Genomic DNA, 27,358 nt, shown 5'->3' on the forward strand with positions numbered 1-27,358 from the left:
CTGCATGTCTTTGATACTGAAATTTAGTAATAGGGGGAAATTAGGAAAAAAATGTTGAAGAGGCCTCAAGGGATGGGAGATGGGGGTTGATGGTGAAAAAAGAAGTTTGAGAAACACTGACCTGGAATATTCTTGTCCAAATGTAGTCCCCATGCCCCTGTAATTCCCATACATAGCCCGTCTTCCCACACGCGTACTCACACACTAACCATTCCAACAGCACCAGCAAAGGGGGCCAAAAATACAAAATATGGCTCGGATGAGTAAGCAGCAAACACACTTGCCATTCGCAAGTTCCTAGATGCGCATTTAAGATTTAACTGGAGCCGCCAGTGCAGCCTCCAGCGAGAGCCCAGACTAAGCCCTCCTCACCCCTCAGTGAACCTGCCCTAGGTCTGCCTCTGCCCCATGCCCACACGATGAAAGCATTTTGAATTATAAACTCTAACAGGCACCTATTTAACCACTTAAAGTCTCAAAATCTAACGATTTGAAATACCATAACTGCAGCCATTGCTCCCTTGAGAACTCTATCATATTTAAACAGAATTTCAGTTACCAGAAAAAACTCTTTATAGACAGGAAAAGGGAGGGGTAGTGGTGGGGTGGGAAATGCACCGATTTAATGTTTTATCAAGAGGAAAAGTGAGTGGAGAGAGGGGCTTGCGATCATCAGTCCCCAGTGCGGTGAATTTAGTAAGGCAGAGAGCAGTGCAAACTGGAAGACTTAAAGGCCTGAAGTTTAAACATTGCTTTTGTTTTCCCAAGCTCTAGATATTAATAACACCTTTGTGCAAATTATAAGTCTTCCCTTTTGGGAAGACAAAGGGGAAATTAAACATTTGCATAAATCAATTGATTGCAATTCTGATGGCATTTCCAGCTTCCTTTCCTCTGTGCCATGTTCCTGGACCAACAAAAGACATGACCTCATTACACGGGACATCCCTTCCACTGCACAGTGTTTGAAACTCTCACTTTCCTTCCCACAGCATCTACGTCTCTTGTTCCTCCTTACAGTAGCTGCAGGTGCTCTGGTCCATGTCCCCATCACCATGTTCCTGAAATGCAACTACTCACTCGCTAGCCTCTCTGGTTTTAGTCTCTATTCTCCAAGCCATCCAGAATGCTTTCTCTCTACTGTCTACCAGACTCTTTTCCATCATGACAATTCTCTGCTCAGGAATCATCTTGGGGTCCCCTGCTTCCAATAAAAAGAAGCCTAAATCCCCAGCTGGGTTCTAAGGGCTCTCCACATGTGCTGGGACATCCCCCCTTGTCCTCTTCTCCTGGGCACTTCCCTTCTCTGTGGCCACTTCAGAATCTTCCTATGCCCCGTCACAAAGTCATCTCTTTATCTCCAGGGATCCATCATTTCCCCAAAGTGTCTTCTCCTTTCCTGCTGTTCACCCTACTCTCTCCTCTCCCTCAAAGTCTGGCTCAGACCCCACCTTTGTCACAAGCTTTGGACATTCCCGCCCAGTCTTGAGAAGGAGGTTTAACACTGAACCCTGTTCTACCCCAGAACTTCACACCTAGCATCCAGCAAGGAGCTTCCTATCTGGTGAAGGAATGAGATGTCACATTACATGGTATCCCTCACAGGCCTGTACCAGATAGTAAGAAATAGCGTTGGGGTTGCTTTGTTCATATATTTCCACCAGTAGAACATCATTGACCACCATTTATTAAGTATCTACCACTTGCCAGCTTACAGAGGAATTTATATCCTTTAATCCTCACAGACAACACTGCGCACTCGTGATCTTTTTCAGCCTGGAAATATGAGAAAGGGGAGGATATCGGGAAGGAAGTGCGTGTTTTTCTAATTCCACCTGTGCCCTTGACTCTCTGTAGAGAGTTCAATCATTGTCATTGCACTTGCTGTCTTTCTAGGTGATCATCAGTCACCAGGTATTTCAACCCCATGTTTCAGATAAAGAAATTAAAGCTCAGTGGGGTTAATAACTCATTCAAAAGCAATCACTAATGGGTGCAGACCTGAAAATTGATTTTCTATCCGTCTTTCCACTCCTGTGCCACTGCAGACAAGCAGTCATCACTGAGGTCTGCACAACTTCTCTTCTTCATCTGTATAATGGGAAGAATAACTTGGATATTTTTTCAACTTGGCTCTAAAATGGTGATAGTGCTTGAAAAATCTCTCAAGCATCGTTATCTTAGCTTTGTCATAAATACCATTGGCTGGACCCTGGAAAGCCAGCCTTCATTCATCCAAGCTGCATGAAGCCAGGAAGAAACCCTCACCTACTGAGACCTGTGAATGTCACTTTTCAGGAGGAAACAGCTTGCTGCAGTATTATTTACTTCTGATGTGCATCGTGCATGAACCAAGACAACTGTGCCTGCCCCTGTGTGGTCCTCTCAGTGCATCCGTGGTCCTATCGCATAAAAGCACATTTAGGCTGCTTTTGATCTGAAGTTGTGTGGGTGCATGTGTGTGAGTGTGTGGGTGTGTGTTAAATAAACAACTAGGCACATCTTCCTCTTCTCTTGATTAGTGTCACTGGTAAAATACAGAGTCATAAGGTTTAGGGCAGCAACAATAGGAGAAATCAAATTCTCTCCTTCAGTACACAGAGAACAAATCGTCACGCATTCAGGGATTCGACAGTGAAGTAACTGACCCTTTGACTTCCTCCTCCTTCACGTGTGGAGTCTGCGCTGTTATGCACAGACTCGGCCATCATCACCTCTCCCTCCCTGCTTTTCCACAGTGGGAAACTTTTAGTCACAGGTATCAGAAAAGAAGTATGGTCTAGGGCAATGGTTTTCTCTACTTTCCTTTTAAATCAGAAAATTTCCTTTCTTTCCAACTAAAATTTAATGTGGAATCCTAACACGTAAAACAGATTATACCTATTTATGGACTTAAATTTTTATTTTTCACGTCATAAATTCAACCCAATGTGAACGTTTTGAAAAACACAAAAATTTTAAATCAGGATTATGGATGACAGGTGTGGTCATATGCACATCAGGATTCAATTTCTACATTTTGTGTCGGCTGTGAATTATCAGGGAAATCCTAATCCAAGTGGATAAATAGCAGCATACTTGCTCAAACAATTTCACTTGAACAAATATATGAAGCTCTGTACTGAAGTAAAATAAAATTTAAAGAAATAAAATACAAAACAAGAAACGGCGTTGAGCTGTCGCTGTACTAATCACTGATCTAGCAATAAGAATTTAAGATACTTCCCAAAGCCTGTGGGAGAAGCTTTAATCTGAGACCTGCTTAAGAACGTGTTCGTCTAGCAGCCCACCTTGACATTGCTGGCGGGACCTTGACTATTATCACTCGGCACAGAAAACATCTGAATCATGTGTATGTGCGTGCTTGTGTGTGTGTATGTGTGTTTATTGCAAGTTGATCAGAATAAATATTTTTAAATGGCAAGAGATGAGAATTGATGTGGAACTCTTGAATTAATGGTCTCCAATGAACTTTGAAATTCTGGACAGCACAATGTGAAAACACTTTTTCTAAAGTATAGGGAGGCAGCTGGAGTGGATCTGGGCCCAGAATCACCAAATGTGGGCTCTAGACAAATTTAAAGCTCAGTGGGCCGTACACAAGGCAGCGAGACTCATCACCAGCTCTTGAGTGGTCAGCAGGTGTGGAGAGCTCAGTCTACACCTCAGCAAGAGAGGGTCGTCCCGGTGCATCTTTATAGAACTTGACTATGCCGCAACTTTCAAAACCATCAGTGGGACCCCCAAAGTGTGCATCAGCTATTTCACCTTATCTTTCTGCGTAAGAGTCTTCACAACCTAGCTGGGCATTAACTCATGCCGAAAGCCCCAGTGCGATTTCCTTCCCTTGTCCTCTGAATTGATCTTATTTATCTTCATAGCCATTATTTTGGGAGCAAATTAAATATCAATACCTCTCAATAAGTTTTCTGAAACCAACCTTATTATATTCTCCAGGCAGGAGCGTCATTGGCATAGCTGTGTTCATTTGTTATTGCCATCAACAGAATTGGTTAAGCCACCACTGACTAAGCACCTACAACAAGCCAGCTTGGGCATGCATTTATGACCTTTAACCCTCCCAAGCAACCCTGAGTTGCAGTGATATTTAATCCACATTATGAGCTTGGAGTAGCTATACAACCTCCCCAGATGTCGCACATCTGCAATGGCAAAGTAAAATGCAAACCCACGTTTGCTGGCTCTAAGATCTGCCCTATTTCCATCTTCTCTGCTATTTTCTTTCCCCAAACTTTCCTCTCCTATCATCTTTGTAGATACATTGGGAAATGCGTTTATCAAAACTTATGGCAAATAAGGGTTCCCACGTGTTTTGTCTCCTGCTTGGAATTCTGAGAACTTCCTGAAGATGCAAATGGTATCTAAACCAGACAGTTGGGTCTGCAACATAGTTGTAGCTCAGAAACTCATTGATTGAATTTAATCTAAATGGAAAGAACCATTAAACTGGTGTCTAAAAGTAGTAATACTATCTCATCTATTCATCTGTCTCCAGGCAAGAACAGCAAACAATCCATTTTGGATAGAAAATATTCCTGCTTTTAATGATAATTATGGCGTTGTAGTCCTAAGACTGTTCCTGCGGTCTGGATCGAGGTTTCTCAAGGAGAGGTGTTACTCTAGGGGATGAACAGGGCTCCATGCCCCAGATGTTTAGCAAACTCTGCACGTTAAACTCACCCTATTGGAAGCATTAGCGTCCGCATATTACATACTCTCAGAAGTAAAGAAAACCAATTCATCTTGTTCAGCTTTCTATTTCTCAAATTTGTATGCATATCGTACAGTATTTTTGAAAGGTTAAAGTAAAAGAAAAAGACCCAACATGGAATCAGAGGTTCTTCCCTATTACACTTCCATGGCTCCTGCATGACTCAGAGTAACAGCCAAGCTCTCACACTGGCCCATAGTCCTACAAGAGCGGCTCTCCTCACCTTGCTGAGCTTATCTCTGACTACCTGCCAGGTTCACTCTGCTCCCGCCTCTCTGGCATTCTTGCTGGTCTCTGAGCATGATAGGCATGTTCCACCCCAGGGCCTTTGCATCTACTGTTGTCTCAGCTTGAAATGCTGTTTCCCTTCTAGTCATGTGTGCCTTGCTTTCTCACCTCCTTCGAGCCTTTGTTCAGATGTTACCCTGACCATCACCTGCAGCCTTGCCCCACCACTCACCCCCTTCCTCTGCTGTGTTTCTTTCTGAAGCACTTATCACCTTCTAAGATACCTTATGGGTCACCTATTATTTTGGGGTGTTTTTTGTCTGTCTCCCCTTTCACTAGAATGGAAGAGTCCTGAGGCCAGGGACACTGGAGGTGGTGTGCTTTCCTAAATCCCCAGGATAAACGCATCTGAGATTCCTAGAGCTGGATGAAAACCTGGAGTGAGTGGGCACTTGGGTGATTCCCACCCTTTATACAGAACTTCGGGGTTGGGCACAGGCAGTGACAGGACTTGGTGAGTTACTGTCAGTATTGCAAAAAGCCCAACACATCCACCCCCACCCATCATGAAGCTTCATGACAAACTAAACGTCACACTCCTCTGCTTCCAGCTGAAATGATCTCAGCTCAGTGTGTTAACTCTGATTATGTAAGTCTGGTCAGAATCTCTGGCTACCAGTTACAAATGTCTTTGATTTTTAGACTTGGGGAAATGAATTAATTATCAGGGAATAAATGCAGATTAGTAGATGTTTTCGAAAATCTAGACTCCGTGGTGGGGGAGGGGCAGCCAAAGGGGGCAAGCCCTTCATGTCCCTCATACAAGATGAAGACTTTGAGGCTCTGGAAGATTGAGTGACTCTCTCAAGGTTGCACTGTGAGTCCCTGGCAGAACAGTGACTAGAACCCAAATCTTTGATTCCCAGCCCTGTGTTGCTATAATCAAAGACGTGGTTTGCTATAGAGGAGACTCACCCATGCTCTCTATAGTATTTGCATAACACGTTACAGTAAGAACTGAGCCCCAACCAAGATTCTCAGCAGGGAAATAACACTTATTTAATCAGGGTTCTATGTATACTTTCATTCTGAAGGTTAGGTTAAGTCTCACTGCCTTGATTATGGGTGCTGCCGGCCTACACATAGAAAGTGTTTACTGAGCTGGGTTCCCTGGGGTGAAATTTAAACAAAGCACATCCAAAGCACATTTCATGTCCTGAAAAGGCATGAACATCTTTACTGAGAGCCAGGTCTTTTCCTTGAAACAAATAAATGGTTATCCTTAAGGATAAACACAGTCAGCTAAGACACAAAGAGTCCTTCTTCTGTGCCCTTAGAGGAATTTATTCATTTTAGTTTTTAAACCTAATGAATATAAATATACCTAGAAATACAAAATGAAGAGCTTCTGGGTACTCCAGAGCATCATCGTGTGTGTTACACGATTTGATCCTTAACAGAATCCTGCAGAGCCAGAAAGGCAGATATGCTTATCTCTGTTTTACACAAAAGGAAGCTGAAAGCACCCAGGGGTTCAAAGATTCACCCAAGGTCTCCTAACTTATTAGTGAAGGAAAACACTAGAATGGAGGAGAGAGGGCATTTTCCTCATCCCTCAAGCTCAGCGCATGCACCACAGTGCCACCTACTGAATCAAGCACTTCATTACCAGGGAGAAGGGGGCAGGGAGGAGGGTGTCCCCCAATGTTCTCTGTACTCTCTCTCAGATAGCACCGATGGTCTGAGATTCAAGCCAAAAACAGGAAATGGTTTCAGATTTTACAGATCATGAAGGTAATGGAAAGAATCTGTCCAGCTCCCCCATTAATGTGGAAGGAGGGCTGAGCTCTCTCTTCTGACCCGGCTGCCTGGAATCTGCAATGGGGCATCCCACCCAGAGGCTGTGCTCTCCTAGGAGCTGGGTGGCAACTCCACCTCTTACTGGGTCTGTGGCCTTGGGCAAGTCACTCTACACTCCAAGGTGAAGACTCTGCATCTAAGAGAGAGATGGGGGAGAGAGAGGGGGCAGAGAGGGAGGGTCTTGTATGGGACTGGTGCAGCATAACCGGAGAATGCTGGAATAGAAGGAACAAAGGTGACTGACTTTAGAAACTCCTGGAAGGAAGAAAGAAGGTGGCAGGAAGGGAGCGGGAAAAGCGGTTGACTGTGAGTGAGAAGTGCAGGAAGGAGGGGAGGATTCTGGGCAGTTGCTGTGAGGATGCTGTGGCTGGGGGAGGAGTCCAGATAACTGTTTTTGAATTCATCAGTGACAACAGAACAACTCCTGGAATCAACGTGAATGACAGCGGCAGTCATTTACACAAACCCACAAGGACAGTACGAGGCCAAGTGCCCATCTACCACAGGTCTGCGCACATGCCTGTCCACGATTCTCGAAGTCCCTGAAGAGCAGAAATGGCCGTGATCACCTTTGACCCTTCCTCTCTTCTATCTTTATTCCTCACATATTGTCTCACTTTTCTTCCTCCTCTATTCTCCATGTTTATATTCATTTAATAAAAATGGGTTAGATAACCACTTTATCTGCTTATGGCCCATATTAACCCCTTTGGTGGAGGCGCATCGGGGCAGTCTGCATCTCAACTAAGGTCACTTCTGCACCTGCAGCCAGTGGGCGGTGCAGCTGGGGCTGACTCACGTGTCTGTTGCTTGGCGCTGGCTCTAGGCGGATCCCCATCTCTTCAGCAAGCGAGCCCGGCCTTCTTCATAGGGTAGAGGAAGACTTCCCAACAGCAAGACGCTTTACATGAGTCCACGTCGGGGAGGGCTGCACGAAGGACCACAAAGACAACGAGTTACTCATCACTCACTGAGGGCTGTGACTGTCATCGACCACACACGATACTCAAGACTCAAGACAGCATTCCTACCATGCACCTACTCTTCTTCATGAGTTGTTAACCCTCCGTTCTTTAGACCAGCATTTTCCACAGGGTATTAAGAAATCTGGTAGGGAGTATCTATAAAATAATCATTGATTTTTCCCCTCACGCATTTCTTGCCTCTATATTACTCCGTCTTAACCTGTCTTAAAGAGACAGATCATTCCTCAGAGAACAGAAGTTACACAAGAATATGAGGAATAACAGAGCTGTTCGTCGCCTATGAGTTTTAACTTTCAGTTTCATAAGAAACAAAAACAATTCATGAAGATTTAGGTGGGAATCTCATGGGGAAAGCCCAGAACAATGAGGTATACAGGACATGTGCACCACTTCCTCCACAGAAAACAAGAGGAATCAGGAAGCCCTCACAGAACAGCAAACTCGCATCTCTAAGACGGAGCCTGGTAGAGTCACACAGAACTTCCTGCACCTCAACACGGAACAGATCAGGGAAAACCGTTCCCATCAGTCTCACAATGGAAGGGAAGGAATAACATCACTGGATGTGATGAGACAGCTCTCAGCAACAGTGCGCAGGCCGGCTCCCCAGGACCAGGCAGCAACTAGGACAGCTCAGCAGGCACCCAGGGTACTCAGACAACACAGAGGGCCAGGGAAGCGTCATTCCACACCCCACCACCTCCTAACTTCTTGGCAGTAGAAGACTCCAAAACACACATACACTCATGGAGAAAATGAAGAGGTCTTGCATTGCCACCAATTTGGGAACAAAGAATTAAGCTGCAAATCAAGTGAGTGATTTAAAATTATACATCAGTCCCCATCTTACATAAATCAGGTCGTAGACACACTGGCAGTAGTATATGGGATACGTGGTCCCCGCATTGTTTTCCTAAACAGTGTTCCGTGGTCAAATACGTTTGGGAAATGCTGTCTTTTCCTTTAGAACATCAAAGTGCCCATTAACATATTAATGTCTTAGAGAAAACCCAGAGTAAAGACACCCGGTACTTCCCCATTGGTTTGACCTGGGAGAGCCTTTTGGAGAAACTGTTGATCAACGATCCTGGGAAGACATATTAGTAAGCATTGCTCTCAATTTATCTTAAGTCATAATTTTACTCTTTCACTCACCTACTCAAAAAACCTTCACTGAGTTTCAATGGATCTTTAGATTTGGTTTTCAGAAACATTTCTTTTTTAAGAGCCTCTGCAATGCAACCTGCCCTAGTCATCAGTTGTCACTGTTTCCCTGTGTGGCTCCTTTCCTTCAGTTACGTCACACTCTTCACTCTCCTGAACAAGATACATTTGTGTTGCTAGGTATAATTCTCAACTCCCCGTGGTCTCTACACACCCACAAAGTAGGTGGCTATTTGGGTTCTACTCTCCCAGAAATGTCACAGAGCTGACCCTGACCGTTCCAGCTCAAATTAGCTGTTCTTCGGTAACACACAAGCACGTCACCCTGTTACAAGTCGGCTTCTGTGGTGCTTTGCCCCGGCAGCAATGATGCCAGTATGTTTACACATCATTCAACAAATCCAAACTCCTGTGGTAAATGATTGTATTTTGCGTTAGTTTTATATTACTTTCAGTGGCTGGCTAAATGCCTACCCCTAAAACTGAATGAACATGTGCACTTTTCTGGGAGTAGAAACTTTACATACATTGGGAATGACTGCAAATTTTAAAACTAAAGATGCAGAACACAGCACACATGGGACTTCAGTGGGTGGCAGTAAGACATCAGTTTAACTAAATTAGTTTGTTAGAGAGCACGTCACAGTGTTCACTATTCACAAGTCCTAGGACGTACTATGTCTATTCATCATGTAAAAAATGTGGTATTGGTGCGATGTATTTGGGAAGAATTGCATGTGTCTGTGAAATTTCTTTTAAACAGCAACAATTCCATAATTAAAGGGACAAAAAAAACATGGCTGGACAATACACTTGTCATTTGTTGAGCCAAGAAAGATATGCAAAAGTCCCTCAAATATGAAAAGGAGACAGAAATCACAGTAGGTAAAGAAAAGCTGAAATTCAACTAATTGGTCCAATGCAACTCCTACAGGATATTCTTGCCATGGGAAAATACTTAATAAATCTTTGTTTCACCTTCAGGATACTCAAGCACAATACATCCTTGAAAAAGTCAATTTACTAACTTTATGAAAGATGCTACACACTGATAAACTGTAAAACGACCAAACTGTCTAATTTAGAATGAAGATAAGGCAATTAGGTTTTCTGATACTGATAGTGGTCTTTATCACTGCTCTTAAGATCTGTGTAATCATCCGTCAACCTGTACTTAGTGGTGTAGTTAAGGTTAAGGTTAAACATTTTCAAAATTGTATTCCAGAAAGAAAGCTATTGATAGGCTATCTTTATTTGAGAAAACTGATTTTCTCGGTCATTAATTACTGTGATATGCTGAACGGCATATATAAATATGTGTATATATATTCCACTAAATATATTTATATGTTATAAAATATATATTATACATAAATTTATATATGTTTACACACTCAACTTTTTATTCCATAAAAGCAACATGTAAGATTTTGGGGGATAGAGTATGTAGTTGTACAAAAAGCCGTCTTTTTCCAGAAAACTTTAGGCGATTTCTTTCCTATTTCTCTGTAACTCCTTCTATTCTGGCCAAATGAGCCACTACAGAATCTAAAGATCTGTAATGAATGGTGACTCTATTTTTCACTTTTATGCTTTTCATGCCCGCAGCATAATTGGTGGTAGGAAGAAAGTGATTTCTCTTCGGCCCTAGACCTAAATGTCAGTATTCATTCGGTTGGCTTAGCCTTTCCAAAGAACAAAACCATTTGTCACGTGAAACAAACACTAGTAAACAAAATTATCAAAAGAGAGATGTAATTCCCTAAAATGGAAAAAGAAACTACTTTGTGAGAATGGGAGTTTTTCCAAAACGTAAAGGAATAAAACTAGTTCGGGGGGGGGGGGGAGGCGTCAGCACCAGCCCGATCCGGCCCGGCCACGAGGTCAGCCCCCGGGGGGATCAGCAACCAGGGTCCTCACCACCCACCCTGGCGCAGCCCCCTCCACACCTGCTGTTCCCTCGCCTGCTCATTCCTTCAATCAAAGCCACTGAGCTCAGCAGGGGGGCAGCGTGACTGCAGGTGGACCTGCCCCTGGGCAGGGGGAGGGCCTGTGGGGAGGTGGGGGGTGGCTGGGGTCAGTCTGGGGAACAAAGGAGTCTAACTCAGGGTTCAGTGAGAGGGCAGAGCCCGGGGACTTAGGAACAGACAGACATTTGAGGAGTGACACACAATCCTTGAAGCCATCAGGACAAGGCTTAACACTGCAGTGGGGACAGGGAAGGCACGGATCTCAAGGCCAGGTCCCCTCGACGCTGGCTGTGTTGAAGGCACAGACACTGGCAGCAGACGCTGAGGGCTTCGAGGTTTCCTCTGCTGGAAGGGCACCTGCGAGGGCTTCAAAGGAGCTGAGGCCTCACCTGCCTGCACACCTTGGGTAGAGTGGAGAAGGGCAAAGGGGCCAGGTTCTAGGGAGATTTGGGAGGGGCAGCCCCAGGCTTGCTGATGGACAGACCGTCCTGCTAACTAAACACTGGCACTCGCCATCTGCCTCTACAAGGACTGGATCACGTTGCCACCTACCATCTAACTCGGCTTGGATTCAGCTGTGAGCCACTGCAGCCTCTGACCTCCAACACACCTGGAAGGCGTTCAGGATGGAGATCAGGAATGAGGCGCTCTCTGCTCTGGGAAAACTGGTAGAGCAGGCCTTCAGATAGTTAGATATTTTCAGGAGATTTTATGAGCCCAAATTCTTGTTTCTCCTCCGAACTGGAAAAACACTGAATTTGTCAACAGTGACAACCGCTCCCCCTGACGAGCAGCTAGACTCTGCCTAAGTGTGTGCTTGACTGCGCGCACAACCCCCTCTTCACTGAAACCACATGTAACACTGAGCTCTCCCCTACCTCCTCAGAACAGCTTCTCACAGCTCTCTGGGACGCTGTCTCCTAGGCTATAGTCCTCATTTTGCCCCCAGTAAGACTTAGCCCACAACTCTCACGTTGTGTGGTTTTATTTTAGTCGACAGTCCCTAAACAGACTCAGCAGTGGGGCCCTGGGGCTCCACAGGCTTCTGGCGCCCAGCCCAGGAGACCCCAGGGGAAGGTGAGGCAAGGGGCTGCGTGTGCCCCTGGGAAGATGCCCCCTCATCAAGTAGGACTGGACCCCGTAGAGGTGGAGGGTCAGCAATGTGGACAGGGGGCGAGTTCAGTGGAAATTGGAGCAGAGGACGTGCACACTCCTTCGAGGTCTGCTGCCCTCGCTCTCTGAGGCCCCTTGCTCCCCACCGAACCCCTGCCCTACCCACTTGATACCACAGTCCCGACTCCCAGCCCGGTTACCTCTCATACAAGCACAGCACCCTGACCCCTGGCTGCCCCTCCACCTGCCGCTAGCCCACCCACCCAACAAATGGTGCCTGGGATCCTTCATGGAGGCCACTGGGACAAGGACAACTGAGTAACACACATTTCCAAACCATGTAAGAACTGGGGCTGATGGATGCTGGGCAGAGGGCCGGAGAGCAGGTCCTTGCAGAGGGGTGACCTGCAGGTGGTAGGACAGGCCCCGAGAGTGCGATGGCAAAGGTTATGTGTCAGGAGAGGCTGAGCTGCAGGACGCACAGAGCCGGCACCTCCTCTCCTGGGAACACCCCTCCTGGCCACACTGCTGTCACATTCGACCTAGTCCCCTGCAATCAGGCCACAGTCCACCCTATGCTTAGGGGACATTCAGCTCCGAGTCCTTAGGGAGGCAAGTGCCTGCACATGGTTGACATCATCCTGGGCGTTAGCAGCTGTGAAGGGAGCAGGTGGGGGCAGCAGTAATGCCTTCTCACAGGTGCCCCTTCCCCACCCGCACTAAGGCACGTCCCAGACACAAACACTGGTCCCCGCCCAGCAGTGGAGAAGGCGCCGTCCTACCCCGACCTCCACTCTCACTCGTTTAGACGTTTGAATGGCCGACCCCAGCAAGGACCGCTCCTAGCCCAGGCCCACGGCAACACAGAAGTGACCTTGCACTTGCACCTGTTGACCACGTCCCAGGCTCGGGGTGGCTGCCCTGGGTTTCCAACCTGCCTGCACCTTACTGCAGGATACCACCCTTCCCCCTATGGGCTGTGGTCCCCACGAATGGGGGTCCCCAGGGGCTCTGGTCCCCGAGGGTTTGTGGCCTCCTTGCCTTCCGAGGGGCTAGGTCTGCACCGCTGTCTCCCGTGGTCCCGCAGCCTGCAGCCCTGGCCCCTCCAGAGAACCAGCTACTCAGGCTGGCAGCCCAGGAGGCGGGCACCTGCTGGGCTCACTCAGAACTTGGAGGATTGCAACGCGGGCTCTTTGGCCTCGGCCTCTCCCCCATCAAGTGTCCCCTGGCTCTGCAGTCCCTGGTGGAGACGATCAGGGAAGCATGCACGGGCTCCTGACCTCCAGCACAGGGACAGGAAGCTTCTCCTTGCCCCTCCCCCATCTCAATATTAACAGCTTCCTGTCCATTTTCTCATTTAATCTTGGCAATAATTCACAGCTCAGCTCTGTGAAGAAACTGAGGCTCACAGAGGTGGGAGGATTGCCGGACGCCACACAGTAAAACACAGGAGGGCCAGGATTCCAGTTTTTGTTTGCCTCACCACCTTATATCCCCTCCACCTCGCAAAGCCTACAACACCTGAGCTGTGCAATCAGGACTGGAAATCACAGACCTGAAAGGGACCCTCAAGGATGGTCCAACACACAGACCAGGTGGAGGGGGGCCTCCCTAAGGCCCATTCAACACCAGGGCAGAGCCCCATCAACGGAGGTTTCCTGGGCCATCTGCAGAGCTTTCCAGGCTGCCCTGCACATCAGCCAAGGACTGGCCCCAAGCAGGACATGTGGGTTGTGGTCTCTGACCGGAGGACCCTCTCTTGCATCTTAGGCACACCCTGACCTGGCAAACGTCAGGGGATCCTTGGCCCTCCTTCTTTCAGTTACACCTCTAGGATACATCCTCATACACCCACAACATCTGGAAGTTCTTCCCCATGTCTGACTGAAATCCTTCCTGCTGCAGGGGACACCTGTTACCATCTCTGCAACACAAGCAGGTCCTTCCTTCCTTGAGCACACAGTGACCGCTCCCACATGTGGCAGACCATTTGCTGCCTCTTATCTGAACTTCAGAAACTTGGAATACCTGGGTCATGGATCCAGGCCCCCACTCTTGGGCTCAAACCTGAGGAATCTAGGTCAGTGACATCTGCTCCTCCCCACTCCCCAGGTCCAGGGTGACAGAAGGAGCTGGGGCAGGGGCCCCTCCCAGCACCAGGAGCGGGGAGCTGCCCGAGTTGAGGGGAGGTTGTAGGCGGCCCCAGGCCCCTCAAATCAGAACTCCCAGAAAAGAGGCTGTGCCTCCCCCATCAGACCAGAGTCTCCAGGAAGGCCCAGCCACTGCCCACTCCTTGGCAGGCCTCCAGTTCCTCACCACAGGCTCCACCCAGCCTGCTCTGCCCAAAGACAACATGTCACCAAACCCCAGGGACAACCACCTGTCCCTTTCACTCCACTTCTGAGCTCCTCTTCTGCCCTCAGTCAGCACCCCAGGGCCTGACCCTGAGCTGGGACCTGAGTTTCCTCTGCCGCTCCCCAGCCCTCGGATCCCTTGGTCAATCAAGAATACAGCCAGCAACCTCCTTCCACCCCCATGCCACCCACATCCACCCACCTTGCTCCCTGGACAGCTGGCCTCCCGATCCCACATCCCCCCGATGCCAAGTTGTCCTTCATAGTGTGTTAGGCCAGTCACTGCCATGGTAAGCTGCCCCTCCGGTGGCTGTTCGAGGCCTGCACAGCCACCAGCTGCATACCACCCGTGGGTCCTCCCACCACATGATGGCCTTATGATCCTGCTGGCATCCTCCTCTGGGAGGGCGGGACCAGGATCTGGCTTGCTCACCCCGCTGCCTGCACCCCAGTAAGGGCAGACTGCCCAGCCAACACTTGCTATGCGGGGACAAGTGAAGCCCCATGGCTGGGCAGCATGGACCCTCTCTGCCCCTCCAAGCTGGCAGCAACCTCAGGACCCCTCCCGCCTCCCTCCCTCTCATACCCACACACCCATCAGCAACCAGCCTTCATGTCAAAATGCACCGAGACTCTCACTGCTGTTTTCCATTCCGTGGTCACCACCCTGGTGGGACCCACTGCCGGCCTCCACCCTGCCTGCCTCTGCCTGTCCCCAGCACAGTGCCATCATTGGAAATATGCCAGGACACATGCTCTGCTCAAAACTTTCCTGCTGCTCCCTCCTCACTCAGACAAAAAGGCCATGCTGCCCTCAGGGACCCCACAGGCCCCAGGGACTGGCCCACCACCTTCTCTGACCCTCCCCACTTCCCCCCTTGAGTTCCCCCAACCAGCCACACTCAGACGGGGAACTCCAGCTCCCTGCAACCCCGCCCTCTGAGAGCTGCCTCATTCCGACTTCAGACCCTGTGTGGGGCCACAGCCTTATCCTGGTGTCCCGGGTGGTCACTAAGAGAAGGCAGCCTGGCTCCTGTCACCAGCTGCCAGAGGGGAGTAGCCTGGCCCCCACCCAACTCACAACGTCCCCCAGGGGACCACCCCTGGGGCCCCAGTGTGTCAGAGCCTGGGAGGAGGCTCAGCCTGCGGCTCCCCTGCCGTCCTGCTCCCTGCAGAGCTCCCTGCTGGTCCAGCCCAGCCCCACGAGGGCGAACTGGACAGCCGAGGCCACTGCTGGCCACATAGGGCCAAAGTGCCTCCACTGTGAAGTAGGCACACATCTTCAACCCGCGTGCTGTTCAGAGAGACAACGGATACAGGCCTCATGGGAGGTCAAGGGACACTAACAAAGACTGTGCATGGAGAGCGCAGCCTACGTGCCCTCCCACTGAGCCTGGGCCTTCTCGGCATTCTGGATGCCTCACGCAGGCCTGCGAAGCAGGTGTTATTATAGGACTGTGGGCATCAGGGTCCCCTGGGGTTTCGTGGGCTAATTCACACAGCAGTGGGAAGGCCTCATATCTGTCCTCCCACACAGCACAAAGAAGCCAGGGTGGGTGCAGCTAGCCCCAGTGAAGGAACAGGGAGTGGGCAAGGTGTCTCTGTAGGCAGAGGCTTCTAGGAGCCCCTCAAAACTCCTCAGCTGGGCCTTTGGGCTCCCAAAAGCACCAATGCCAGGTACAAGTGCTGCTGAATCACACTTCACACATCCAGAGTGCCAACCTCCCACCTCTATTGCCTTCTGACCCACAGACCAAGGCTTGTGCTGGGTTGCCTCCTCCAGGGAACCCACCTGGATAAGCTGGAAGCTCCTGAGCACTGCACCTGGCTCTTCCTACAGGTCCTACCCGGCTGCTGGGCTGGGGCTCCCTGCCCGGGTCCCACCTCCCCCAATCAGCTGGAGCTCATCAGGGTTCGCAGGTCCCCCCTACCCTGCGGGCGGCCCCGCCCACACATGCCAGCTGGGATGGAGCTGCTGGGGACTCACAACACAGCGCCCTCTCCTGCCTCCAGGCCTTCACCTTGGCCATTCCCTCTGACCACATCCCCTCCTGTCCCCTGGCTGACTCAGCTTCTTCCTTCAGGGCTCTCCCGAGGCACTGTCATCTCCTGGAAGCCTCCTCAACCTCCCACTCTGTGCCCAGCTCCCCTCTGACCACTAGCCTGTGAAAACCCCCCTCCCCAGAGAGGCCCACACCTGCTTCCCCAGATCAGTACCATGTCCTCTCTGTTGAGGGGTAGGGGCAATGCTTGTGACCTGAGGGGACCCTGGGGGATGGAGATCGGCCTGACTTCGGTCTTGGCTGAGTGAGCTGCTGGGTGAGAACCATGCACCCTCAGGCCTGTGTCCCTACCCATGGGGGGCGGGCTCTCCAGGCACTGACGATGTCTAAGGCTCACTTAGCATCCACAGGTCTGTGACCAGGGCCTCAAAGGCTTCTCACATAGCCCAGGATGCCAAACTCCTGGCTCCCACCTGGTGCCGGCCATGCTGAGTCAGAGCTTCCAGCCGCAGGCCTGCCCCAAGGCTGGAAACCTGGCCATCCTTGGGGTCTGGTGGCTCTTCACCTGATCCACCCCACCCACTTGGACAGGGTCACAGAGGCCCTGCAGAAGGGGGGCCCCTCAGCTCCCCAGCCCTGCAAGGAAGTGTACCGCACTGGGGGAGCCAGCGTCTCGACAACCCCAGGGCATCTGCTGACCCCGCCCAGCTCAGAGGTCTGCACCCCTTCCTGAGCCCTTTGCCCTCACTCAGACCTTCACCTGGTGCACGTCTGGCCCACCTCTGTCAGGCCTGCCACCTACTCATGCCAGCCGTGGGGCTTCAACACCCACACCCCATCACGCTCCAACCACTGGCGCAGCTCGACCTCAAGCCGATAGGTCACTCAGCAAATTCGTCCCTGGCCGGCCTGGTCAGGCTGCGTGCTGGGTTCTGGGCACCTGCAATGGCGCCAGTAGATCCCAAACCTCCCTACCCCTGCCAGCTCAGCTCTGTCTCCTCCAAGACACCTTCCCAGACTACGTGGCCCCATGAGCACTCTGCTCTGCCCTCCCGCCCAGCCCCCTCACCTACTCAGCCTCATTAACTGCCCCCGGTGTGTCCTGGTTCCCACGAGGAGGGGGGCTTCAAATTGTAACAAGGGGGGCTTCAAATTGTAACAGAGGAGAACAAATCTGCCTCCACATTGGATCTGCTCCTTTAGTTTTGACCACTGTGCCCTGTTTTCCAGTCTTAGCCTTGCCAGCTCTGCACCTTTTAGGAAACAATGTTGCCTTTAGCCTCTCTAGAAATAGAAAGGAGAGCCTACTCCCCAGCTCTGACCTTTAAGGATGTCAGCACTTCTGCACTTAGGCAGAGATGGCAAGTTGCAAAACAGAATAACCTTTGCTTTTGTTGGAGGTTTACAGGAACACCATGGCCTGACCCACATGGATGGCTGCAAGAACAAAGCATTCCTACAGCAAGAAGTTTGCAACAACGAACCCCACCCACTCTCTCTCTCTCTTTTTTGTATAAAAGGAGCCTGTGCTCTGACAGGAGCAAGATGGTTCTTTAAGAAATTGATCTGCCATCCTCTCAGTCTGCTGGCTTTCCAAAATAAAGTCGCTATTCCTTACCCCAACAACTCGTCTCCCGATTTATTGGCCTGTCGTGCGGCAAGCAGGAGTCTGGACTCAGTAACAATTTCCCCCAAACTGCTCAGACCATCCCCAACACCATCTTAACTGTCACCACAGCCTCCACCCTCACGGCTCCCACTGAAACCACCACCAGTGCCATCACCAACCACCATCATTATTACCATTGCCAGTGCCACCAGCATTACCACCTCACCACCATCAACACCACCACAACCATTACCACTGCCAGTGCCCTGCAGCTGCCCTGAGCACCCCACACCAGGGCAGGCATCCTCCCAGAACTGCCCTGCACTGTTCCCCAGCCTGTCCAGCAGATCCCGTGAGCTCAGAGCTGCCCACACTCGCTGCTTACCCTGTCAGGCCTCACCCCTGACACTCGTCACTTGTGAACACCCCACTCATAGGACTGCATGCCCCCACCGACACACACTGGGCCCGCAGGGGTCGGAAAACAAAGGGACCAGACGCAGCCAGACGCAGCCCCGCAGGAGAATCCTGTGCCCTGAACTCCACCCGGGAAAGCTCCCCACGCCAAGATGCCCCCTAACCCAGCCACACCAGTGTATCCCGACCCTCAAGCACATGTCTGTGATGGTCCCAGCACACAGGACCCCGCCCCAGCCCCCTAGACACCAGGGCCACCACTGGCCCTGCAGCACCCAACAGTGCCCTTCAGCTAGCGTGAGAGAAATCGGGTTGGGAACTGGCTGACTCTGACAGTGAGCTGGACACCCTTCCTCTTGTCCCCCTTGGCCTGCCCCTTCACTGCCCTCTCTAAGGAAACCAGGGACAGGGATGGGGCAAGGGTGTTAAAGGGCCCAGGACATGCACTTGGGTGAGGACCCCAGGGAGGGAGATGGGCCTGGGTCCTGAGCGTCCCCCAGGACAGCTGCATCCGGCAGGGCTGGGGTCTGCCCAGGCAGGGAGAGAGCACAGACTGGCATGACCCATGGGGCCACCCTGGGCCTGGCAATGGCACTCCGTGCCCCGGTCTCCTCAGCCAGCCGGCTCTAAAGGTGCCTGGAGTGGGGTCAGGTTTTGAGAAAGGACCCACCAGACTGTGCGGGAAGGTCACACCCTCCACCAGCCAGTCTTACTGTCTGCTCTGCCAGCTCAGTGAGGGTGCCAAGTGCCCACTAATTAGGGAAACTACAACCCAATGGAACAGGAGCCGCTTACGGGACTTCTGAGAGCCTTTATGGTTGCCAGGCACGTGGACCCAGGAGAACAAGACACGGTGGGTATGAACTCTGCCCTTCCTGGAGCCCACGTGGGATCAGTGTCAGGCAGAACACCTCCTGAAACGCTGGCATAGCAGGATGAGCACGTGGAGGGTGTCTGGCCCAGGCCTGGCCTGTATGACGTCCCTACGCTAGGGGCCCACTCCCCATCACCTCTCTGCCCCCACCCGCAAGCAGGCTGACTCTGGTCCCGAGGATGGGAGGCTGAGGCTCCCAGAGGGTGGAATCTGCCCCAGGTCCCACAGTCTTGGGGACTGCAAACTTCACACTCACTGGGCTGGCCAGACTGTGCACAGCCTGCTGCCCTGGGGGCCAAGGGGCTGGGTCCACATCTCTGGAAAGCAATTTACCACCAAGATCTTGAAACTGTCCAGGGGACTCAAGGCCTAGGGAACAATCAGAAATGTGAGCACAGCTGTCTTAGCGAGGGTGCTGGGCCACTGGGTGAATGGGCATCCCCAGTGCACTGCAGGCAGCCTTCGAACAGCCACTGGAGAGGGGCTTGTAATGACATCAAGGGGCCACATTAAACGGACCTGCAGCCACAGTGTAACCTCCCACGATGGCCAGCCTGGGCCCTGAGAGCACGTGGGCCCTCTTTCTTCCTTTTTCTTTTTTCAACTTTTTTGATACTCCACTTTGAACAAAGAGCTTGCACCACGTGCAAAACCCAGAGAAAAGCAGTTGACAGCAACCAAAGCCAGAGAGCCAGTTTCCCAAGGCTATGGGGTCTGCCCCTGCTCTCCCCAAGCCCAGGCCCCTGCCCCAGCCCGTCCTCACAATCCCAGACCCAGAGTTGGAAAGGGCAGTGGAGTCTGCCAGATGGCCCTAGATACCTCCACCACAGAGCCTTTGCACTGCCTGTTCCTTCTGCCAAAATGTTTGTCCCCAGACACCCGGTACACAGTGCTGTCAGGCCTCTGCTGGAGCACCACCTGAGACAGGCTTCCGTGAACCTGCCCTGAAAGGCACCTCACCCCACCTGCCACTCGGTACACTGGCTCCACTTTTTGGCCTGTGCCATGACCTGACTGTTTCAAAGGCAACTATACGTTCCCACTTTCCTGTCTCTCCTCGCTGGGGATCAGAGGAGGCTGAGGTCTGGAGTGATTACTGACCACTGACAAGGCAGTCCTCCTAGAGCAGTGCCTTGTCAGTGATCAGTAATCGCTTTAGACCGGATGGGTGGGTGGATGGGAGGATACGTGGATATGTCGATGGGTGGATGGATGGGTGGGTGGATGGATGGATGAATGGATTGGGGGACTGGATGGGTGGATGAGTGAGTGAATGGGTGGATAGGTAGGTGGGTGGATAGCCAAGCGAGTAGAAGGATAGAAGGTGGGTGGGTGGATACCTGAGCAGGTGGACAGGTGGATGAAGGATGGATGGATGATAGTCACATCCCTCCCTGATAACTTCCATAGTTGCTGACACGCAGCCCTACAAACTGGCCCCACGCCCCTTGCAGCCTCCCCCCCGGCGCCCATCCATCCTCCTCTCCGGTCGCCTACTCGTCCTGGCCTCGCATTCCTCCTGTACCCTCTAACTTCCACACCTTTGCTCAAAGTGTGTTTCTGCCTAAAGAGCTTCCTCCTGTTCTCTGACAGAAAAACACAGACTCCTCTAGGGCCAGCCACTGCGGAAGCCTCCCTGACCTCACTTACACACCTCCGTCACTGCACCGCGCCCAGCAGTAGGGACTTGCCACACGTACACCCTGGCCCACAGGCTGGCCTGGGGACTGGTGGAACCAGGGATGAGAGAGGCAGCTGGTGACAATGACATGCAGCTCATACAGACCCACCCCAATGGACACCAAACCTCTAGGGAGGAGGCCCAGCCACCACCAGGGTGATCTGGCCCATTGGGACCTGGTCACTAAGTTCTCTCCCACCCTGTCACCACAAATTCTGACCCTCCTCACTTCTGGATGCTGCCCCCATTACAGGGCTTTTGCACAAAAACTCTTCCCTGTTACTACATAGCTCTCCACCTGTCTCTTTGCTTCCTTGTGTCTGGGAGGACACCTGGCTCTGGGCACCCACGCAGGGCCCTGTAACTCTAAATCACTGCCTGGTCAGTCCAGCCCAGTGCCCTGACCCCCTGGTTCCCGCTGCTGCAGCACCTGGCCTGGGCTGGTGCTACCGCCTGACAAGGAACTAGCCCAGAACCCCAGGAGCACCCCGGTCTGCTTCCCATCTGATCCCTCGGGGCCTCACCCTGCTGTGCCAGTTCTTGGCGGTGCTCTTGCAAAGCTATACCACCTGCATGTAACCTGGCCGGTGTTGGGGGGACCACCACACCCCTCTGGATCCCCAACTGTGGACTTCCCTGGGAGGGGTGGAAGCCAGCTGGGTGGGACCCTGCCGCCTTAGACCCTCACCGGGGCAGAGAGACCGTGCAGGACAGATGGAGTGGGGGAGTCAGTGGCCCCCAAACCTGAAGTCTGCGCCCCTCCCCTGCTAGGCTGGCCTCCCCCCGAGGCCCGAGGCCCCAAGGACACAAAGCGCAGATGAACTTACAGATCAGTTTCTGGCCACGGACTACAAGTCTGGTTGGTGGTGTCCTGGAAGGGAAGGGGAGCTTTCAGGCCACCTGCCGGCCCCACGGGCCCCACCCAACCATCACTGCAGGGCCCACCCTGTGCCCGGCACTCTGCCTACCCTCTTCCCACAGAGTAAGAGTTTGAGGGGGAGGAACTGAGACCCAGAATGGGGAAGGGACTGGCTCAGGCATCTAAGCCTTGCTTTGTGGCCTTGGACAGCTCCTGTCCCCTCTCTGAGCCCAAATGGGGAGCAGGAACTAAAGCCCAGTTCTATATGCCCTGGTGGCCACTCCAGCATCTGGATGACATCAAAGACTGCCTCCCCGGGCAGTCCACACCAAGCCTTTGCCAATTGCTCCTGGGCCTGGAAGATAGAAGGGGTGCGTGCCATCACTTACAGGTACCAAGGACTTCCCACACCAAGAAAGTCCTCTGCAGTCCCCAGTCATGGCCATGGCTGACTTACGTCCGCATAGTGTGCCACTGGGGACACAGGATTGTCAGCGTACAGAGGGCAGAGGAGGACCCTGGGGAGATGGGTTGGGCTGGGTAGGGGACCCCTGGCCCAGCCTGACCATTATCTGGATATTTGGGTAATCGACAGAGACACAGTGGACGTAGGTGGGGGCTCCTAGTAGGTGATACCTTCCTCGTCCAGCTCACAGCATCACAGGATGAGGCCTGGGGAGACAGCGGGTCAGCTCTGTCTCCCGATTCGCAGATGGGTGCCCACCTCAAGCACAGGAGTCCCACCCATGGCTCCCAGGAACAAGCCCTTCCAGTTGGAACCCTTAGCACCAGAAGCAGAAACTTGCCCGTGGCCACATTACAAATGACCCAGCACAGGGGACAGGCCTCCCTAGGTGTCTTTCATTTAAACCATTTCTGAGCAAATGCTTCACATCACACACTGCACCAGGTCCTGGGACATGGCAAGAGCCACACCTTCAGGGACCCCACCTGCGTGGGGGCAGAGACCTTTACTATCCAGAGCCCCGGGGAAAACCAACAGCCGGGCAGGCCCTGCTCAGCTCCACCCATGGGGGCAGGGGACCCGATGGCCTGGGTGTGCCGCAGCAGGCACCGGGCAGCCTTGGGGCCGACTGACGTCAGGTGTCCACTGCCTTAAACACGGGTACAGGCTGTGACCCAAAACTTACTCCCAGGGAACCAGGCACACTTGCGCGCACACACACGACGGCGATGACCCTAGGGGACGGCCACAACCCTGTCACCCAACAGAAGCCACAGGGCAGGATAGGACCCTGCTCTAGTGCATGGTGCACAATCAAAACGAGGGAAAATATGGTCGTACACGCAGACAAAAGGCCAGACAAGTCACACCATCCCACGACCTGGGTTTTCTTCACTTTACTTCTGTGGATTTGCAATACACTACCCAGACACGTATTGTTCTATAAACAAAACACGGTGGGGGGGTTGCAACCACAGCTGGGAACACACCGTCCCCCTAGGGGGAGGATCCCTGGGGGGACAAGGAACCCACAACACACTGTTTTACAGAAAGTAAACAGAGGCTCAGGGAGGGTCGATTCCTGAATGTTGCACAGCAAAGACAACTCCTAACCTGCTTGCACTCTTTAAATATGAGGGGCAAAGGACATCAACGCACTGATGTGCCAAGCCCCTTCTGGGAGCCCACTCTGCCTTTTCCACACCTCCCATCACTCCACAGGGCTGCACGGGGATTAAGACCACCACGTTCACAGCCGACTTCCCACTTAGTGGTCCTACAAGCCCACGGCTACTGTGTTAACGTCTCTGTGCCTCAGTTTCCCACGTGTCAATGGGTGGCTCCATGGGACATTGCACTAAAGGACTTAATGAAGGCGCTGGCTCCTGGTGAACTCTCAGGACACGGTGGTCCTGAGCCTCCGCCCCACCTCACCTGTACAGCCCCGGCTTCAGGGCCCGGGCTTCCTGGGCATGGTATGGCCGTGTGACCTGTGCTGACAGCTCCGTGGGCTAGCATCTCAAGGACAGGAGTCCCCCACGACACCCACCCCTCAGTCCTCACCTGCGGCACTGTGAGGACACCAGACTGCGGCCACCTCTCTGGCCAGGATCTCCTTCCAGAGCACAGCACCGAAGCTGTCCTCGTCACAGATCTCACAGGGCTCTGCCAAGAGGCCGGGACGTGAGTGGGGGTGGGGACAGGAAGAGGGGTGGAGAGCTGGCAGCAGGGCCAGGAAGGCCAAGACCCCTCCAGGAAATTCATCGTCACAAGGGGGAGTCATTTCCCAGGAGAGCTGAGCCCCAAGCCCACACGGTCTCTCAGGAAGCCCCTCCCCAGAGGCCAGCAATGGGGTGGGGGGACACTCACTGGGACACCACCGGGTGCTGCATTGCTGGTGCTCATCTTGGGGGCTCTGGCTGGCTGCTACCCTGAAGAAGGGCCCCAATCAGGCACGCTCCCCCTGCTGTGTGCCACCACCACGTGACACTGCATCTGCTCCTCGACGCCCAGGGTGCCACTTCCATCCACCGCAGGATGCCGCCATGCATAGAGGACGAGGATGCAGGTACTGGAGCCACAGGGATGCTGACACAGGGACAAAGGGGCAGGAAGCCATGAGAAGAAACTGAGACCCTGAGAGTGGAAGCCAAGCTCAGCTCGATACAGGAAAAAACAAATGCTTCACATGCACGTGATCCCTCACCATCACCCCCCTGGCCCCAGCATCCCCAGGGACACTGCAAGGTTCCCACAATGAGATGCCACGCGGTCTCGCCCCTGCCTCGTGGTTCATGCCCAACAGGTCCCCCACCCACATGTCCCTCGGCACAGCCCTGCCGTGGGCACTGCTGCAGGAAGCAGTCTCAAGTTTCCACCCCGTGGCCCTTGCACTTGGCGCCCTGTACGAAGGCCCACTGTACTCCCGTGTGCCCTGCTGCCACCCGGGGAGCAGCTGGTGGAGCACGGGCTCCGACCTGTCCTTCAGGGGAGGACCCCTCCCAAGCACAGATCTGGGACACAGCAGCCCGGCGGTCAGGAGGCGAGTGTGGGCCGAGAGGGGATTAGCAGTGGGGTGTGATGCAGAGGCCGGCTGGGCAGGGAGGGGCAGAGGTGCCGGGGAAGTTGGGGTCCGGTGCCCACCCCACTTCCCCCTGGAGGCTCGGTGCCCTCCAGCACTGTCTACAGGCAGCTGGGCCAGGGTCTCCACTGGCTTTGCGTCCAGGTCCCCAGTGTGGGGGCTGGAAACAGAGCTGGAGCCCCAACTAGGTCTAAAGAGTGAATGAATGAATGAATGAAGGAAAGACACCCCACCCATCCCAGTGCTGCCTTACACAACAGGGTGATGGGGAGATGGGGTTGAGGATGGTGCTCGGGCTCTGTTTCCTGGGCACAGGTCCTCGCACCCTGCTGCCCCCTCCCTGTGGTCCTCGGTCCAGTTTCCTCTGAGCATCAGTCTCCTCCTCATCCCGCTCCTGCCCCAGCCATGACCTGTGTGCTCATTCTCCCACGCCCCCCAGGGACAGTATGAGTGATCAAGGTCTCACAGCTGCTGGCTGAGCACCAGGCCGAGCCTCCCCGACACCCAGCAGACTGGCTGCTGAGGGCCTCCAGGCCCCTCCGGCCACCCTCCTTCAGCCCTCTCCTGGGTCTTCTCTATCCTGGCCCTCTCCCCTCGGCAGTCATGACTTCATGCCCCCAAAGACCTGAGCCCCTTAGTAGCCCCAGTGCCACGGGGGACACGATGAGGGACAGCTTCTAAACACCGGGGAGCCATTGAGGAGTGAGGAGTGGAGAGGCCTCACATCTGGGGCCAGCACTCCAGGCCATGCTGATGGGCTCGGGAAGAGGCTGCTTCACCCAGGCTTTCTCTCCGAAGGCCACACTTAAGGTTCCCAGATCACTCCCTCTTCAAGGGACCCTGGTGCCATTATCCTATTTATTCTCAGAATCGCCCTGAGGCCTCTGCCCTACCAGCAAAGCAGGGTTAGGGTGAACTCAACAAGGGCACGCAGCCTCACCAAGCACCTACTGTGGGCCAGGTTCAGGCCGGGCCAGGCACCCAGCATATGCTGACATGGCACCCACGTACCAGGAACCAAGGAGACGGCACTGCCAAGGCCCAGCTCTAGGACCCAAGCTACACCTCGGCCACTGCCCCATGCCACCTACCCCACTGGGACTGGAGCAGGGGAGCTGGGCTGCCTGAGGGCAGGTCACACCTGGCCTGGCAAGAGGGTCCCCAACGCCACTTGGAGCCTGGCTTCTCTGTGGTCCTGGGGAGCAGACCCACCTCCTGGGGTGAGAATGAGGATGGCACAGATCCCAGAGGGTGGGCTCTGAAGCCAAAGGGCCAGGTTCACATGGTGGCCCCGCCACCCACCATCATGGGCCCATCAAGTACATCCCATCCCAGCCTCACACCCGTCATCTGAGGATGGACTGATGCCTGAAATAGTGGGAATGACAGATGCGGGCACGCTGCTGGGATCAGAGTTGATCCCAGGGAACACACTTTGATGGCCAGCAGGTGCAGTGTCCAGGTGCTCTCCTCTGGAGAGGTCTGCTGGACAGGTGCAGAGTCCCCTCCCAGCAGTCCCCATGCCTGTGCTGGGAACTGACCATCAAGGGGGGCCTGATGAATGAACTGGTCACTAAGAAGGGACACCCCTAACTCCCCCAATTTGGAAGGCGGGGCTCCTTCTCCCTGCTGAGTTATGTGGCAACCGAGAACTCCACACCCCCCCATGCCCTTGCAGAAACTTCTCCTCTCCTCTCACAGAGCCCACCCTCCCACGGGTCCCACTTTCCCCTGAACCCAGAGGCAGAGCCCCTCTGCCAGACAAGGGACGGGTAGAAGGGGTGGCTCCAACCTTACTGGGGTGGGCGTGCACCGTGCTTGAACCCTGAGCTCCCAGCTGTGCAGCAGAGGCCCAAGGAGGACTTGCCAGGGAGGGCTGCGGGCGGGGGCAGGGCTGAGCTCTGCATGGACCCTGACTCTGGGGGGCCAAGGGCCTGGTTCTGAGCCCCATCCTGGGTCTGAGCACGATGCCTTGTGATCCCACAAGGGAGGCCTCTCTGCTCTCATTGTTCAGATGGGAAGATGTGAGCCTGTCCACGTGAAGCAATGCCCTGCCTCCCCCATTGAGGACGGGGCCGAGAGGGATGGGGCTCCACACTCTTCAAAGAAGGTTGCTCCCACCAAGGTTGGCTCTCTGGGGAGCAACCTGGGTAAGGGAGTCCTGCCTCCCCCCTGCCCCTGCTCCGTGCTGGTCACCGCAGTACACAGAAGCCTTGAGTCTCAGACCATCCAGGAACCAAATGTTCACTCCACGTACAGCAGAGACAACTGAGGCTCAAAGAAACGTGGTCCAGACAGCCAGGAGGGTCTGCCCTGGAGACGGTGTGGAGGCCCAAGTCTCAGAAGACAGGTGAAGCCAAGGTCTCAAGGATACTGCACAAACAGGACTTCACCCTGAACTGGGAATGCTGTGGAAGGACCCTGGGGGCCAGGGGCAGGAGAAGGGGAACAGACCAGGGCC

General features: G+C 53.2%; 1 protein-coding gene across 1 annotated transcript in view; it reads right to left on the minus strand.

The window, feature by feature from the left end:
• LOC105102688 (ankyrin repeat domain-containing protein 26-like) overlaps positions 1–27,358 on the minus strand; it is a 130,689-nt gene that overhangs the window by 88,270 nt on the left and 15,061 nt on the right. The window contains exon 3 of the mRNA XM_064484639.1: positions 7,620–7,748. The gene's annotated coding sequence lies outside the window, so the exon portion shown is untranslated. The remainder of the gene's footprint in view (positions 1–7,619; positions 7,749–27,358) is intronic.

The sequence above is a fragment of the Camelus dromedarius genome, chromosome 4, assembly GCF_036321535.1.
Source record: "Camelus dromedarius isolate mCamDro1 chromosome 4, mCamDro1.pat, whole genome shotgun sequence".
Taxonomy (NCBI): Eukaryota; Metazoa; Chordata; class Mammalia; order Artiodactyla; family Camelidae; genus Camelus; species Camelus dromedarius.